Here is a 17,727-nt window from a genome sequence, read left to right on the forward strand (position 1 = left end):
TTTCCCATGCACATACCTGTCCAAGTACCTTTTAAACATTTTTAATGTACCTGCCTCAACCACTTCCTCTGGCAGCTCATTCTACACACTCACCACACTCTGGGTGAAAATTATTCTATATGAGTGCATTTTGTTGTTACTTTCAGGAGCTATTGATAAACTAATCGAATGTGAAAATTTGCAAAGTTTGCTGTTTTCCAACTAATGATTCACTTTTATTGCGTAAAACATACATAGGATTCTGATGCCTCTGCTACACACCAGTTGAATGTCAGAAAGCAGGTGTAATCACCTTCACGAACTCAACCGGATGCCTCACCATCACTTACCTTGCTCACAGAAGTTTGTTTATCATATAAACAGCCACAGGAAGTTAAGTCGTCTGAAAATGATAACTAATTTGGTTCTAACTAAAACATTGCTGGCTAAGAGTATTAGGCAGAGCATTTCTCGGTTGCTTCCAGTTCAATTAAGCTGTGATTTCCAGAGGAGAATGTGTTCAGTTCAGAGCTGATGCTACTTAGGAGGCTTCTGATGATCTGGCTAACACCTCTGAATTGTAATGTTTGTCTGTGTAAAAGGCTTGAAACTTTTCATATTAACCAAGAAAAACTGAAAGCACCCTGAAGTTATTTTTTTCATTTGACTAAAATCAGCAATGTATGTGAACCAGGCAGAACTCACAATCATTTTGCTTTAAGAATACTGCAAACAGCTTTCAAAATATGCACAGAGACCTTTGACTAATTGTATTTGTTCATGAGATGCACTGGCCAGCTTGATAATCAAGGTGATCTTGTAGATGGCGGGAAATTTTCATAAATAATTTGACTTTGTGCAAATGCTGTTGTTATTACCCATTTAATTTACAGACACTGAAAGATTTATCTTTTGACTGGTGTTTTTTTAAGTAACCAAACATGCACAATTTTGCCAAGTACTAGATACAAATGAAAAAAAAACCCTAAACTGTAACAGAAATAAAACTTGAAAAATTCAAGCCTCAGGTCTAAATAAATGATTGCAGGCAGTGTTAACAGATTCTTCATTCCAATCTTTAAGCTAAGAGCCAAATATCAACTTGACCCTCACATTTTTATTTCTCTTTCAGGGTACCCCCGATCTGCTTTGTACTAGAGATAAGATGTTGAAGTTGATTCTAGACAGTCAAAACTACTTATAGCCTCTTCAATTACAGGTTGTACAAGTTGCCTATTTAAAATGCAAGGGATATTGCCAGGAGTTTTATCATAAATCAGGGCAAAATGAAATTTGAAACTGCTGCTTATTGACCATTTTCAGCTCTAAATGTGGTCATTTCCATTTTAAATATTAATTAAAGAAGGCTTCATTGCCCTTGCTAAATGACATTTAAGAAGCATCCAGACAACTACTTGAATTGCCAAGATCTAGAAGGCTACAGACCTAACGAGGGTAAATGGGATAGGTACAGCAGAAAGCATGCATATGGTGGGCTGAACGGCCTGCTTCTGTGCTGTACAACTCTATGGCTCATGCCTTGAACAAAAATCAACCTCTGATATACAACTTAAATCTGGCAACAGATTCAGAAACATACACACAATAGATCTGCTTGTTACAGATTACTGTTGCAATAAACCATAACACAGGAGGAAGACCCCATCAGTCTGGAAGAGAATCTTAAAAGCCAAGAGGGAGATGCACACCGTAGAACACTCATGTCCTGAGTGTTGATGGGATGCTGTTGAATTTGGTACTTGCACTTGAAATAAAAGTTGATAGGACAAGCCCCACAACACAAAAAGCAGGAACTGTTCCATCCCAGGTTTGGTGTGACATCTGTGGCTTAAGATGCTTTAATTTACTGGTAAAGTCTTAAGTGGACCAACCTGAGAACGCTGGCCACCCCCCCCCCCCCCCCCCAACCACAATTGGGTTGGAGATGCAAGCAGCCTCCATGGCTCTAGCCCCAAATTAGATCCTGTTGGGTTTGACTGGGGGTAGCATGAGCACATGCGCCGAGTACATATTTCATGACATCTCTGCACTACAGTGAACATTTGTGCACATCCACAAGCTCACAATACTAAGCGCCACTACAGGGAACGTGTTATAAAACCATAGAACCATAGAACCATACAGCACAAAACAGGCCCTTCGGCCCACCATGTTGTGCTGTCCATCAGACCACCTTCACACTACCTAACCCCTTCCTCCCGCATATCCCTCTATCTCACATTCCTCCATATGCCTATCCAACAAGCTCTTGAACCTGTTCAATGTATCTGCCTCCACCACCACCCCAGGCAGTGCATTCCATGCACGAACCACTCTCTGGGTGAAAATCCTCCCTCTGACATCTCCCCTGAACCTCCCACCCATAACCTTAAAGCCATGACCTCTCGTCTTGAGCATTGGTGCCCTGGAAAGGAGGCGCTGACTGTCTACTCTATCTATTCCTCTCAATATTTTATATACCTCTATCATGTCTCCTCTCATCCTCCTCCTTTCCAGTGAATAAAGCCCTAGCACCTTAAGTCTCTCCTCATATTCAATACTCTCCAATCCAGGCAGCATCCTGGTAAATCTCCTCTGCACCCTCTCCAATGCCTCCACATCCTTCCTATAATGAGGTGACCAGAACTGAACACAGTACTCTAAGTGTGGTCTAACTAGAGTTTTGTAAAGCTGCATCGTCACCTCGCGGCTCTTAAACTCAATCCCGCGACTTATGAAAGCCAACATCCCATTGGCCTTCTTAACTGCTCTTTCCACCTGTGAGGCAACTTACAACGAACTGTGAATATGAACCCCCAGATCCCTCTGCTCCTCCACACTGCCAAGTACCTTGCCATTCACCCAGTACTCTGCCCTGGAGTTTGTCCTTCCAAAGTGTACCACCTCACACTTCTCCCGATTGAACTCCATCTGCCACTTGTCAGCCCAGCTCTGCATCCTATCAATATCCCTCTGTAAGCTCCGACAGCCCTCCACACTATCCACAACACCGACTATCTTAGTGTCGTCTGCAAACTTACAAACCCAGCCCTCCACCCCCTCATCTAAGTCATCTATAAATATCACAGCATGTTTCCCCACTTTATATCTTGCCTGATACAAAGACCGGCTACTTCCACCGCTACGTCTACCCACGTCAGCCCACTTCCTACTGAAATCCTTGCCCATTGTGCGTCCTCTAATCAGGTTTATCCAGTGTGCTCCTGGACACCCTCCCATCACCCACCTCCAGAGACTTCTCCTCGTCTGTCACTCTGTTTCTTGCACCCAGATGTTTCTCACTGACCTACAATGGCTCCCTTAATCTCAAATTTAAAATACTCCCGTTCTGGTTAAATCCATTCACAACCTTATCCATAGATTCACAGAATTATTACAGCACTGCAGGACCTTCAGCCCATCGAGTCTATGCCGGCTCCCTGCAGAGCAATCTATTCAGTCCAATTCACTTCCTCCTTCCTTACAGCCTTGCTTCAAGATAAGAACCAGTGCAATTTCCTTTTGAATGCCCCGAACGATTCTGCTCCCACGATCTTTCCAGTCAGTAATTTACAGATTATGACCACTGTCTGTGTAAAAAAGCTTTTCCCCACATCCTCCCTGCAAAGTGTTTTCTTCACTTTAAATCTGTGTCCACTGCTCCCTTAATTATTTGCTAATGGGAACAGTTTCCCTTGATCAAACTTCCTCTCAACCTTCCTTGTTTCAACAATCCCAACTTCTCCGTGGTGAAAAGCAAATGGTCAACGTTTCGGGTCAGGGCCCTTCTTCAGGACTGAAGATAGGAAAAGGGGAAGCCCGATATATAGGGGGGGGAGAACAGAGCAGTGATGGGTGGACTAAAGAGGGGAGGTGGGGTGGGCATCTCCTCCCCCGCATCTGCTTATCACTATCTCTTACCTGCATCTACCTATCATCTCCTGCCTCCCCTCTTTTGTCCACCCATCACTGCTCTGTTCTCCCCCCCTATATATCGAGCATCCCCTTTTCCTATCTTCAGTCCTGAAGAGGGGTCCTGACCCGAAATGTTGACCGTCTGTTTTTCTCCACGGATGCTGCCCGACCTGCTGAGTTCCTCCAGCATCGTGTTTCTTCATCTAGATTCCAGCATCTGCAGTCCCTTGTTTCTCTAATGATATAAAAGGCCTCTATTAACTAGTAACTGAACTTGGCCAAGGGAGAATTGTAGTGGAAGTGGCTATAACCAAAATTTGATATAAACTAAGAGATCTGCAAGACAAATCCTTGAGTCCAAACAGCATTATGCCCTTTAAGTACTGCAACTATCTGCAATTCACTCACTCCCATCTTTCCCATTTATAATGTGTTTCACTGTTTACAGCAGCATTGTTTTTGTTATTGATGAAGGCAGTTGTTGCGGTGAATAAAGTTAGGGTAAATAAGTTAGGTCACAACGTAAATTCATTGGCAAGTAGATCCTGGCTACCAACCTGAGCCTAAACTACCACCAAGTAATGTTGTCTCTTCCGTAGATCATGACGTGTAACTCTCCTTATTCTCCAAGTATAATTGGTAACATGAAGCCAAGCTTCTTACCCAATAACCAAACTAATATACTTCGGAGAAAAACCCATATACTAAATATATACCTTAATATATTATTACAACATAGAGTGGGGCTATTCCACTCATCCCTGCCAGCTTCTCTTAGAGCAATTTCATACAACCAACTGCTTATTGGCTTTATAGACAATAGACAATAGACAATAGGAGCAGAAGTAGACCATTCGGCCCTTCGAGTCTGCACCGCCATTTTTGATATCAGTCCCCGAAAGCCTCAGGAGAGACTTGTTGCATTAATAATGTTACATAAATAAAAGTTGTTGTTGCTATTGTGCTTAAATCCAAACTACTCTCCAGAGCATTCCATTCACACTACTCCATGGCAGGTCCCTCAGCCAAACACTGAAAGTAAAGCTAAAGGGAAATCAAACACTGCAGAAGCTGGAAATCTGAAATAAAGCAAAACGACAAATGCTGGAAGCACTTCGCAGGTCAGGGCAGCATCTGAGGGGAAAGAGGAGCAGAGTTAATGTTTCACGTTGAGGACCCTTTGTGAGAACTGGGAAAGAGAGAAAAGGGTTAGTTTTAAGTTGCAGAGCGGGTGGGGAAGGGATGAAGTGGAGAAAGGGAATTATCTCTAAATGAGCAAGACCAGGGCTGTCGCAGTGATAAGCCGTTGATGAAGTTATCTGGCTGAAATCCATTGAAAGTCAATTTGCCGGGATTCCTGAAGGCTTGTGGCCAGGGTCCCTTCTGTGCCTGTGGACTCAAGAGAATTCCAGTCAGTCTACATGGAGCTCTTGTTGGCTCCATGTATTCATGACTGCTCAGGGCAATGTCTCCTACACACACACCCTCTTAATTATCCTAACTCAAACTACAGCACCTCCCTGTCAGGGAGAGGGCTGACAAGCAATCAATAGCTGAGAGCGTGGGAATTCTTACAAAAATATCATCCTGTAATAATCATAGGGTGCCATTTCCAAAGATTCTTTGGAATCTTGTATTTCTCCTGTTTACCACTGTATTTCCAAAGATTCTGTTGCTTTCTTCCATGGAGATATCCATAAGAATTGAGACACAAGAGACTGCAGATGCTGGAATCTGGAGCAACAAACAATCTGCCGGAAAAACTCAGCGGGTAAATCTCAGCAGGTTTAGCTGCTCGACCTGCTGAGTTCTTCCAGCAGATGTTTGTTGCTACTAATGAGAATCTGTGGCCTAGTTAGTCTGATCCCTAACACAGTTACAGGGGATTCTTCACTCACTGCTGCCACTCAGGCAAAAATCTTCCACTGGGTTTGGAAGGAGGGAAACTGATTGAAGTATGCAAAATTATGAGGTAATTATGATAGTAAGAAACTTTTCTTCTTAGCAAACTTTTCTTCTCATCTTAGTATCTACAATTAGAGGGTATAGGCTGAAGATGAAGGGAAGGAGGTTTCGAGGAGATTCGAGGAAGATTTTTTTTTACCCAGAGGATAGTTGAAGCCTGAATTGCACTGCAAGGGGAGGTGGTGGAAGCAGGTACACTTAAGAAATAATTAGATGACTATTTGAAATGTTATGGGACGAGGTTACAAGCCGAGTGCTACAGAATGGGTTTAGTATTCCAGCACACACCAAGTAGGCGAAGGATCTATTTCTGTGCTGGATGGCTCTCTGACTCTATGGGAATTCAGATAAAGACGTCACACCTGTTGGATGTAGACCTCTGGGTGCCAATGCTTTGCAATTATTGGATATATTCCCCATTCAGCTGCTAATAACATCTAAAAGGATTTTGCCCTCCAGGCACTGCTCCAAGCTGTTATCTAACTGTAGCTACATTGAACTGTTTTTAGTCAATTTAACATAATTATCTTACACTTATTTGAACTAGAAACAGTTGTAAACTTTTGGTCCACAATCCTGTCCTCATTAACATTTCAATCAGAACCCTTGGATAAAATGAATGGGTGGATTGTCTGTGCAATCACTGTAATTCACATTGGGTTGGGAGTTTCACAGCTAAAAAAAGTAGCAAATGGTGGTTCTGAGTTTACCCGGCTTGAGAACTTTCTTTTAAACAATTATGTTCATTATTGACTGGGTGGTCCCGAGGGAGTTCAGCTGCTTCCAGGTGCTAAGAAAGTTATGAAACTGAAGCCTTTTTGAAGCAGTGTTTGCGGGGTGGCAATAATACTGCCCTGTGTTTTATTTTTGGCCAATGATGGCCTGTTCTCAATCTTTCTGCACTTGAGCCGATTCTCATGGTCTTGGTTCCAAATGTGCAGGTCCTTCTGCTAGACGTTTAAAGCAAGCTTGACACGACTCAGGAAGATCTGTGCAACAAACAGTCTGCTGGAGGAACTCAGCGGGTTGAGCAGTATCTGAATCGACGACGTTTCGGGTCAAAACCCTGCATGATATTTGTTCTTCCAGATTCCAGCATCTGCAGTCTTGTGTCTTCAGGAAGACTTGTGGCTGGAGACACAAGGAAGACGCTGGACGAACTCAGCGAGTCAGGCAGCACCTATGGAGGGAAATGGACAGTTGACGTATCAGGTCGAGACCCTTCACGTCTTGACCTGAAACGTTGACTGCACATTTCCCTCCATGGAGGCTGCCTGACCCGCTGAGTTCCTCAGACTTGTGGCTGAGATCCCTTCTCAGCTTGGGCCCAAAGAGAATCTGGGCAAATTTACTTTCAAATTCCAACTCTGTCATAGAGTCATAGAGCAATACAGCACAGATACAGACCAGTCTCCCCAACTAATCCATGCCAACCATGGTGCCCACCAAGCTAGTCTCAATTTCCTGCATTCGGCCCATATCCTTCTAAGCCCCACCTCTCCATGTACCTATCCAAGTGGTTCTTAACTGACACTGCACGTCATGGAACAGAAGAAGGCCATTTGGTCCATCTCCTCCATGCCGACCATCAAGTACTCATCTATACATATCCCATTTACCAGCATTGGTCCATAGCCTTTCATGCATCGGCAATTCATATAGAACACAGAACACTACAGCACAGTACAGGCCCTTCAGTCCACAATGTTGTGCCGACATTTTATCCTGCTCTAAGATCTATCTAACCCTTCCCTCCCACATTTCTCCCCATTTCTCTATCATTCATGTGTCTATCTAAGAGTCTCTTAAATGTCCCTAATGTATCTGCCTCCACAACCTCTGCCGGCAGTGCATTCCACACACCCACCACTCTCTGTGTAAAAAACTAACTCCTGACATCCCCTTTATACCTTCCTCCAATCACCTTAAAATTATGTCCCCTCGTATTAGCCATTATCACCCTGGGGAAAAAGTCTCTGACTGTCCATTCAATTGCTCATCGTGATACTTCTTAAATGTTGTGAGAGTACCTGGCTCCACCACCCCCTCAGGCAGTGTGTCCCAGATTCAACCACTTTTTAGGTTTAAAAAGTTCCTCCTCAGATCTCCTGTAAACCTCTAACTCCTTACCCTAAACACTCTTATTACAGATAGCTTTGTGTTGATATGACTTCCATTTATATAGCATCATTCACAACTTCAGAATCTCCCAAAATACCTCACTACCAATGAAGTACGGGAACAATTGGAACGCAGGAAGTGGACAGTGAACTCAGGCGTGCAAGCGCTAAAACAGAAAAATGCAGTATTGACCAAACAATCAATCTTCTCCCTCAACATTTCTGGTTGAGGGATAAATATTGGTCAGGATATCCTACAGATAGTGCTGTGGATTATTTTGCATCTAACTGAGAGAGAAATAGGGCCTGGGTTTAACATCTTATCTGAAATGACGGACACTGCAGCACTCCTTCAGAATTGCATTGGGATGTTAGCCAAGATCTTTGTGTTTATGTATATGGACAAGGACTTGAACGCACAGCATTCTGACTCAGAAGGCTTGCAGCTTAGATTGGAACCATTACTGTAGACTCAAGCCTCACCCTATCCACATGCCTAGAAAATGGATGCATTTCTTCTGCCCCTTTTTCTGCCTGTTTTGGAGGGTGTGCTTATTGAGAAATTAGTCTGGACACTTCTATTGGTGATTCATCTTAGTACAGGCTTTATTTCCCCATTGTATTTCCTCTCATGTGATGATGTCATCACAGCATGCCGGGCTATTTTAATTATGTAACAACAGAAACTGTATCAAAAGATCACAACGTATGACCTTTGGAGATAACTCACAATAAAAGTGTAGCATGCTGAAAATGGTGAAGTGTGCATGAACTAAAGTGACCTCCCCTGTCGTTTTCATTTGAGAAAGAAATTGGTTCTGGCAGCCCACGGTAAAGGTTGAGGTATCTGTGAACTTCCAACGGAAGCTCAAAGGCTCCTCAATCTTTGGCCCAATGCTGTTACTGATCCTGTGTCTTTTGCATCACATTGTCTGATTGGCCTGCTCCATTTGTTACAGTCTCACGGAGTTATACAACACAGAGGCAACACACAAAAAGTGCTAGAGGATCTCAGCAGGTCAGGTAGCATCTGTAGAGGGCCGAAACGTCGACTGTTCATTTCCCTCCACAGATGCTGCCTGACCTGCTGAGTTCCTCCAGCATTTTTTGTGTGTTGCTCCAAATTTCCAGCATCTGCAGTCTCCCTTGTGTCTCCACGATACAACACGGAAGCATGTCTTTCTGCCCACCAAGTCCGCACCAACCATTAAGCACCTTTTTACACTGACTCCATTTTATTCTCCCCACATTCCCATCAACTCCCTCGAGATTCTACCACTCGCCTACAGGAGGGGCACATTACAGTAGCCAATTAACCTGCCAACCCGCATGTCTTTGGGATGTGGGAGAAACCACAATCATGTGAGAAACATGCAAACTCCACACAGACAGCACCGGGGGTCAGGATTGAACCCAGGTCAATGGAACGGCAAAGCATGGGAGACTCATGCACCACCACCCCTTGTTTCACACAAGTTCTGCACCCCAACCACCACTCATCCTCCTTCAAACCGATGCACTATAGAAAGCATCCTATCTGGATGCACCATGGCTTGGTGCGGCAACTGGTCTGCCCGGGACCCCAAGAAACTGCAGAGAGTTGTGGACACAGCCCAGCACATCACGGAAACTAGCCTCCCCTCCATGGACTCTGTCTATACCTCTTACTGCCTTGGTGAAGCAGCCAGCATAATCAAAGACCCCACCCACCCAGGTCATTCTCTCTTCTCTCCTCTTCCATCAGGCAGAAGATACAGGAGCCTGAGGGCACATACCACCAGGCTCAAGGACAGTTTCTATCCCACTGTTATAAGACTATTGAACGGTTCTACCTTGTTTGACCTTGCACCTTATGGTCTACCTGCACTGCACTTTCTCTGTAGCTGTGACACTTTATTCTGCATTCTGTTATTGTTTTACCTTGTACTACCTCAATGCAATAACTCTGTAGTCTCTTTAATTTAGCATATTACTAAAACACATTTGATCGAAACAAAGCTTAAATATTTATAGTGGAACCAGCAAGCTATCTCCAGTGTGTTCTGGCTACTGAACACTTCAAGGGTGACTTGTAGAGACACATTTGCTTTTATATAGTGCCTTTAATGTTGCAAAATATCCCAAGGTACCAAAGAAAGGAGTTATATTCTTAAATCCAAGAAACAGATAAAGAAATAATGTAGTCTGTTGTGATGCTGGTGCAAAAAGGGTTAATCTTATCAGCTTTGGTTGTAAGCAGACTCTGGAGTTTCTTCTGGCATGTGAACATCTTCAGAGAGCAAGGGGTGGGTGGGGGTCACAAGCACAAGAGGCTCACTCTTAGAGATCCAGTGTTTTCACATGCAGTTCTCAATACTCTACCACAGCCACCCGTGTAATATGGCTAAACCATTCCAAATTATTTACAAAAACACACGAGAGCATTACAATTAACAAAAGCTTGCATTTATATGGTGCGTTTCACAGCTGCAGTCGATCCCAAGGTCAAAACTAGTTTTGAAACCACTGTAACGTCAGAAATGCCACAGCCAATTTGCATGCAGCAAGTTCCCATAAGTGGTAATGAAATAAGTAACCAAGTCGTCTGTTTTAAGGTGACTACTCAGTGATAACTATGGGCCAGGACATTGGGAAGAATTCCCTAACACTGGCTTCAAGGCCTTTGGTCAAATCACTTGTTCACACCTGGTAGGTGTTTTGAATGAATCATCGAACAGTGGCAATCACCTGTTCTCTCGTGTCAGTGTAGCAGATCCCCTTGCACTACTGTGAAGGGGAATGGGGGAGTTCCTTCTGGTGCACTCTGCCCACAATTTATGTCTTAACCAAGATAACTAAAATTAAAATTGATATATCTGGCCATTGTGGGATCTTGCTGTGCGCAAAGTAGTTTTTGACTTTTCCTACATTACAACTGTGACTACACTTCAAAATTACCTTTAACTTTCTTTGACACGCCTAATGTTATGAAAGACACCGCAGAAATCAAGTCTCTACATTTGTTTTACTGACCACACTTATGTACCAATACACACTCTAAAAGTACGAGCAATAAAAAGTTCTCCAAAATTCAACTCCAACTTCTAACCTTCCAGTTGCATTAAAGCAAGTTTGCCAGTTTAAGAACAACAATTACACATTTTGAAATGTCTAAAAATTATAATATTCTCAGATGACATTAAAAATTGTACAACCAATTTTACATTCCCGCACCATTGTGTTACAAATATCTTTTGCTATCCCAACAGAATTTCAAACTTCACACACAGTAAGCTAGAGCAGAACCTCACCAGGAATGCATCCTGTGTTTGAGAGCTCTCTGCATGGAATGTAAGCATGAAACCTTACCCAACGCACCATGGAGCCAAGATTGTTTCTCTTCTTCAAGATCGTTCAGTAATGAGTTAACCACATCACACAGGCACATCTTAGCAAGAGTAGCTAACCTTCTGCTACGCAGCCGGACAGCAATTGAGATCAATACCACCAATATCAAGAAACTGAGACCAGATTCCTGAAGAAATCTGGAGTATCTGCTCTTTGTTCAATGTTCACAGATTCAGCCTAGGAGAGGTGAAGCTTTGCATGCTGGGCCTTGCCTGGAGCTATACACTCTGCAGGCTACATGTTAGGAATAACGAGCTCAGGAAGGAGATAAATAGCTCCTAAAGGGTTCACCTCATTAAAATGCAGGTGACAAGAAAGTAACAAACAGTCGTAACTGGTGCCTGGGTGCAGGAGCTGATAAGGCCAAAGGAAACTCTGTGCATTCAAGCAATCGTAATGCTCAGAAGGAGCAGTTGTACTCCTTTCACTCTGGTTTAAAGCAATGTTTGTGCCATCAGCCTCTATCTACCCCGTGGGCTTTACACAGTTATCGCTATCATCAAAATAACCCTGCCTGGTTTACAAACAGCTGCAGCTGGGATGGTCGTCCAGTTTAACAGGACCACTTATGCACTTTTGTTTTCAAATGCCTCTATGGCCTCGCCCCTCTCCATCCCATCAGGGATTTCTGCTCTCTTGATCACCCCCTCAGCTGCCCTGTATCCTTCACCTAACCTCATAGAACATAGAACAGTACAGCACAGACCCTTCGGCCTACAATGTCTGATGCCAAATTAAACTAAACCTATCTGCCTGCATGTGATCCCTATTCCTCCATTCTCTGCACGTACAAGTGCTTCTCTAAATGCCTCTTAAAACGCCACTATTGTGTCTGCTTCCGCCACCCCTGGTAGCAGGTTTCAGGCCCCCACCACTTTCCCCACCTAATGCTTCCATCAAGACTCCTTAACACTTATCACTCTGATCAAAGTATTGGTCATCCACCCTAACATCTCCTTCTGTGTCAACTATTGGTAATTCTCCTGACTGACACGGTTTTGCTATGTGTAATGTGAAGTTGTTGGATTTTCCCCAGATACTATCTCTGGCACGATTTATTGAGAGTAGAACTTGACTTGTAAGAGTAACCAACGGAGAAGTTAATCAGCAAAGGTAAATAGGGCAGCATTTGATTTTCATCCCCCTTTTATTTGCTTATCTCTTCTCTTGCTGTTACCTCTCCTTGCTCTCGGTTCCTTGCTGGGATACAGTTCCACTCCCCTTCAGTATGTCAGTGAGTGTCAGTAGGCTATTCAGCCACATGCAGCATTACAACCATGCACAAGCACTTACAGTTGGAACCAGATAGTGCTCTATCATGGAAAGTCATGGCTGATATTTCTCACTCGCTAACCCAGAGGTACTGATGTCAATTGTAATGTTACAACTCCCTCCCTGTTGTAGCTCAGACCAGGTTTGGGATTGACTAGATGGATGTGCTGAGCCACCAGGAAGTCCATGCCAGTGAATTCAGGCCTCACTGCAGCAACCAGCGATGCTCTTAGTGTGGACACCACCAAAGGACCACAGTCAACTCAGAGCACCACACCCATTGGGATAGATTGGTCTTGAAGGGAGTGCATCATGTGACACTGGGGCTAAAAGGGTTAAATTGAGAAGAGAGTTAAGTGTCTGCGATTAAGAGGTGAACTAATACTGGAGAGCGTACATTGAAGGTGAGAGGGGGAAAGTTTAAAGCTAAGTTTCTTTTACACAGAGAGCGGTGGGTGCCTAGAACAAGCTGCCAGGGGTGGTGGTGGAAGCACATACGATAGAGGCGTTTAAGAGGCTTTTAGCTAGATACAGAGCATGCAGAGAATAAAGAGATAGGGATCATGTGCCAGCAGATGAGATTTAGTTTAATTTGCCATCATGTTCGGCACAGACATCGTGGGCTGAAGGGCCTGTTCCTGTGCTGTACTGTTCTAATGTTCTAACTGTGCTGTTAAGCTGACTGGGTGAGTATTTGATGGGATAGATTTTATTTCCTCTGGTGGGGAATGGCAGAATAAGGGGCCATTAAGATAGAGTCTGGCCAATCAGGTTGTTCAGCACTTCTTCACAGAACTGGTGGTGGAAGACTAGATAGCTGAGAAACTGGATTGAGCAGCAATGTCATTTAAACACCATGGGCTCTAAATTCACTGCTACCTGCAGTACATTGAGTTACATAAAACAGTACAGCACAGGAACAGGCTGTGTGCTCTGCAGGCTGGTCCCAGATACGTAGACCGAGACAAACATTGATTCCACTGAAAGATAATCAACTCAGTGAAAGCTGCACTATGGTCAGCCTGAGACTTGTTCGTCTGCCAGCGCGAGAGATGTCCGCAAGCGAATGCTGCCTACTGGCATGTTTCAACGTACAGGGGTACGTGCTGAGGGTCACTATGAAGCTTGGTGAGGCTATGGAAAGGCTCCCTGGGTTCAGGCCACAGTCTAGGGTCCTGCCGCCAGTGGACATTGAGGGGTGGGGCACTGAGGGGCTGAGTCCACTGATGAAGTGTTTGGAGATGAAACATAAGTGATGTTGGCATATTGTAACTGAATATATTGAATTGGTTGATACAGTGAATGAATATAATGGCATGGCTTGATTCTACTGCTATGTATATGTTATTGAATCAGGTATATTCCTGGAAAAAAAATCAAGAATCAAGCAGCCCTTTGTCACTTCCACCTATCACCTCCCATTCCCACTCTTCCCCCCTCCCTCATCTGCCCATCACCCCTCCTCACCTGGATCCACCTATCACCTGCCAGCTCTTGCTCCCCACCTTCCCTTCCACCTTTTTATACCGGCCATCTCCCCTCCTTTCAGTCCAGATGAAGGGTCTCGACCCGAAACGTCAACCCTCTGTAGATGCCCCCAGAACACTCTACGCAATAGATTCATTTCATTGTGCGTTTCGATGTACATGTGACTAATAAAGATATCTTAAAAATATATAACCGTTCCTTCATCATCGCTGAGTCTTAAGCCAGGAACTCCCTGTCCAACTATTATGGGAGCAATTCACAAAGGAAGCTCACCAGCAACTTCTCAAGAGCAGGTAAGGACAGACACAGTTTTTCACTCTACCTTGGTACATGTGACAATAATAAACCAACTTACTAATTTATGATAAAGGCAGGACACCGAGACCCTGAAAATGAATAAAATAAATTGTCGTCCTAAATGCGACAGTGTTCTAACACATTAAAAATTGGCTGAACTCTGTTCTTCAATGATCTTGTTGTGGCCAGGTCAATTCTAGTTTCCAATAAGGCAATCGACAGGGGTTATTAGGCAAGGATGTTAAGGACAAAGATCTGGAATTAAGATACAGACCAGCTACAATCTCACTGATAGCATAACTATGAGGGACTGAATGATTACACTTCATGCCACTCCTGGAATCATACCAAGTGACTCAGTGAAGTCTGAGAAATTTGTTCTTGGTCAAATGGGCAGTTTGCATTTTGCATCTGAAATTTGGTTACAAGGGCAACACCGTGATGCAGCGTTAATGGTGCTGCCCAGCTTCAGTGACCAGGGTTCAATCCTCACCTCTGGTGCTGCCTGTGTGGAGTTTGCACGTCCTCCCTGTGACCACGTGGGCTTCCACCAGGTGCTCCGGTTTCCCCCCACATCCCGGAGATGTGTTGGCAGGTTAATTGGCTGCTGTAAATTGGCTACTGCACGCGAGAGAGATTAAGCTACAGTGAAATAAATTGGGGGAAGGCATTGATGGGAATACTCAGAGGGCTGGTATAGACTCGATGGGCTGAATGGCCTCTTTCTATGTCTTTATAAAATATGAGAATGGTTCCTACAGCGTGCAGTTTCTCCAACATTGTGGTGTTAATGTGAGTGTCTCAAACGGAATTTCTACCCTACCCCCCAATGAACTAAACCCAGAACTTTTCTTTAAGGTTCACTACTTACTGGATAAACTCCTAAACGCTCAATAAAGAGACATTGAGTGTCAGTTTTCTAATCCCACCAGGAAATAACCAACAGCAGGCAACTCGTACAGAAATCCCCTGCTGACACCTGTGCTTCAAAGGTCACAGGACAAAGCAGCAGCGTGCTGTTTTAATGCAGCCTCTCCACAGGTATAGTGTAAACAGCAGGAGTTAAAGTAGCAAAGGGCAGGAGCTGAAATTCGGAGACACAGGAGACCTCAGATGCTGGAATCTGGAGCAACAAACAATCTGCTGGAGGAACTCAGTGGATTGAGAAGCAGCTGTGTGGAGGGAAGGAATCATCGACATTTCAGGTCAAAGCCCTGCATCAGGCCTGAGTGTAGAGGGGCAAGATAGCCAGTACATAGCCAGGAGCTGAAACTTGCTCAGACTGAGCTGGACACGGGAGAAAGAATGGGTAAACACCACCCAGGGATGCAAAAAAAACTGTGATGCTGGAAATCTGAAATAAAAGCAGCAAATGCTCAATTCCAACGAAGGGTCTAAGATCTGAAACATTAACTCTGCCTCTCTTGCCTTTGATACTACTAGACCTAACGAGAGTTTGCTGTTTGCATTTTAAACTCCACATGTGGTTACTCCTGACGTGCACGCTGGGTTTTTCTGGGTGGAGTGTGTCTCAAAGGGCAACACACAAAACGCTGAAGGAACTCAGCAGGTCAGGCAGCATCTGTGGAGGGAGATGGACAGTCGACGTTTCGGGTCGAGACCCTTCATCTGGACTGAAAGAGGGGAGATAGCTGGTGTAAAGAGGTGAAGGGGTGGGTTGGAGTAAGAGCTGGCAGGTGATAGGTGGATCCAGGTGAGGGGGTGGGGGAGAGTGGGAAGGGCTGAAGATGATTGAATCTGATAGGAGGGGAAGGCGGAGCGTGGAATGAAGGGAGGGAGGTGGGGAGGACAGATAGGAGTTGGGGGGGGGAGGGGAACCAGCGGGAGGAGTATGTGGGTGACGGGCAGATGAACAAGGTGGAGAAGGGGAAAGGCAGTGCATGCCTCTTTTCAAGGCAATAAAAACACTGCTTTTTTTTATTCTCTCCATACCCGAGCTTCTTGTAAAGCAGAACAGTAAGTTTCCAAAATTTCACCAAGCGGATCCACATCACACCACAGCCTCCTCATTTACTGGGTTCAGTGTTGTCAGGTCACCAAGTCTGACGAGGGGCAAAACCTCAACAAATGCAACATTACGCACTTTACGCACAGTGGCACAGCGGGTAGAGCCACTGCCTCACAGCGCCAGAGACCTGGGTTCAATCCTGACTTCAGGTACTCTCCGTGTGGGGTTTGCACGTTCTCCCTGTGACAACTTGGGTTTCCTCCCCCATGCCAAAGACATGCCATTTGATAGGTTAATTGGCCAACATAAATTGCCCCTAGTGGGTAGTGAGTGGTCGAATCATAGAATTGCATAGCACAGAAAACCTCGTCCATGCCAACCGCGATGCCTAGCGACACTGATCCCAGTTGCTTGAATTAGGCCTGTATCTCTCTAGTCTCTCAGCACTGAAGGAAATGGAACTGAATTTGAGAAGCAGTGGATAATACATACAGCTACTGTACTGTGTGTTTAGGGCAAACAATCGAGCATGTATTTCTGGAGCATGAGTATTAGGGGCAGGACTCCATCGTATCACCTCGAGTCTGCTTTGTTATTCAGTAAGATCACAGTCGATCTATTCTTTGTCTTCCATTTTGCTGCCCAATCCCCAATACCCTTGAGAACCTTGCAATCAGTTTCTACAAAGTAAGGTGTGACGGTGCTCACCTAACTAGCTCAAACCACCTCAGGAGAGGTGGAAGCCAAAAAAAAATTAATACAAAGTGCTTGAACTTTTGAACTTGCTCCTTATGAAAGACTTCAGATGAAAAACAAAGATCTAGTTTATGTGCATAAACGACATGCTTTTTGTTAGACCATGAGAGCCTTTGTCAACACTTGCTCACCCTATTGGCATGTAAAGTCCGTCCTTTTTGAGACAAACTCATTAACTGGCATTCAGCTGTAAATCCATCCTGATTCTTACATAAACACTTGCTTGCCCCGTTAGACTAGGAGCTCCCTTTAGCTTTATAAAAATGTTTACACTGGATGCAGACGGGGTGCTGAGGAACACAGGTGTCGGGTTAGGAGAATGAAATGTGGAGCAAGAGGTCAGTATTTTGTTCATAACTGACAGCATCTGTGACTATTTTCAATTCTACCTCGATGCTCTGTGTAATGGATTGATCTGAATGAACGGTATACAAGTTTTTCACTGTACCTCAGTACAAACTGGAATAATAACTGAACAGTTGGAGTATTGTGTTCAGTTCTGGTCATCTCATTATAGGAAGGATGTGGAAGCTTTAGAGAGGGTGCACAGGAGATTTACCAGGATGTTGCCTGGATTGG

The 17,727-nt window shown here is 44.3% G+C and overlaps 1 protein-coding gene across 1 annotated transcript in view; it reads right to left on the minus strand.

Moving 5' to 3' along the window:
* The window catches only part of LOC127582733 (rho GTPase-activating protein 45-like), a 175,448-nt gene that overhangs the window by 74,371 nt on the left and 83,350 nt on the right, over window positions 1–17,727 (minus strand). The window lies entirely within an intron of this gene.

The sequence above is a fragment of the Pristis pectinata genome, chromosome 24 (genome assembly GCF_009764475.1).
Source record: "Pristis pectinata isolate sPriPec2 chromosome 24, sPriPec2.1.pri, whole genome shotgun sequence".
NCBI classification, from domain to species: domain Eukaryota; kingdom Metazoa; phylum Chordata; class Chondrichthyes; order Rhinopristiformes; family Pristidae; genus Pristis; species Pristis pectinata.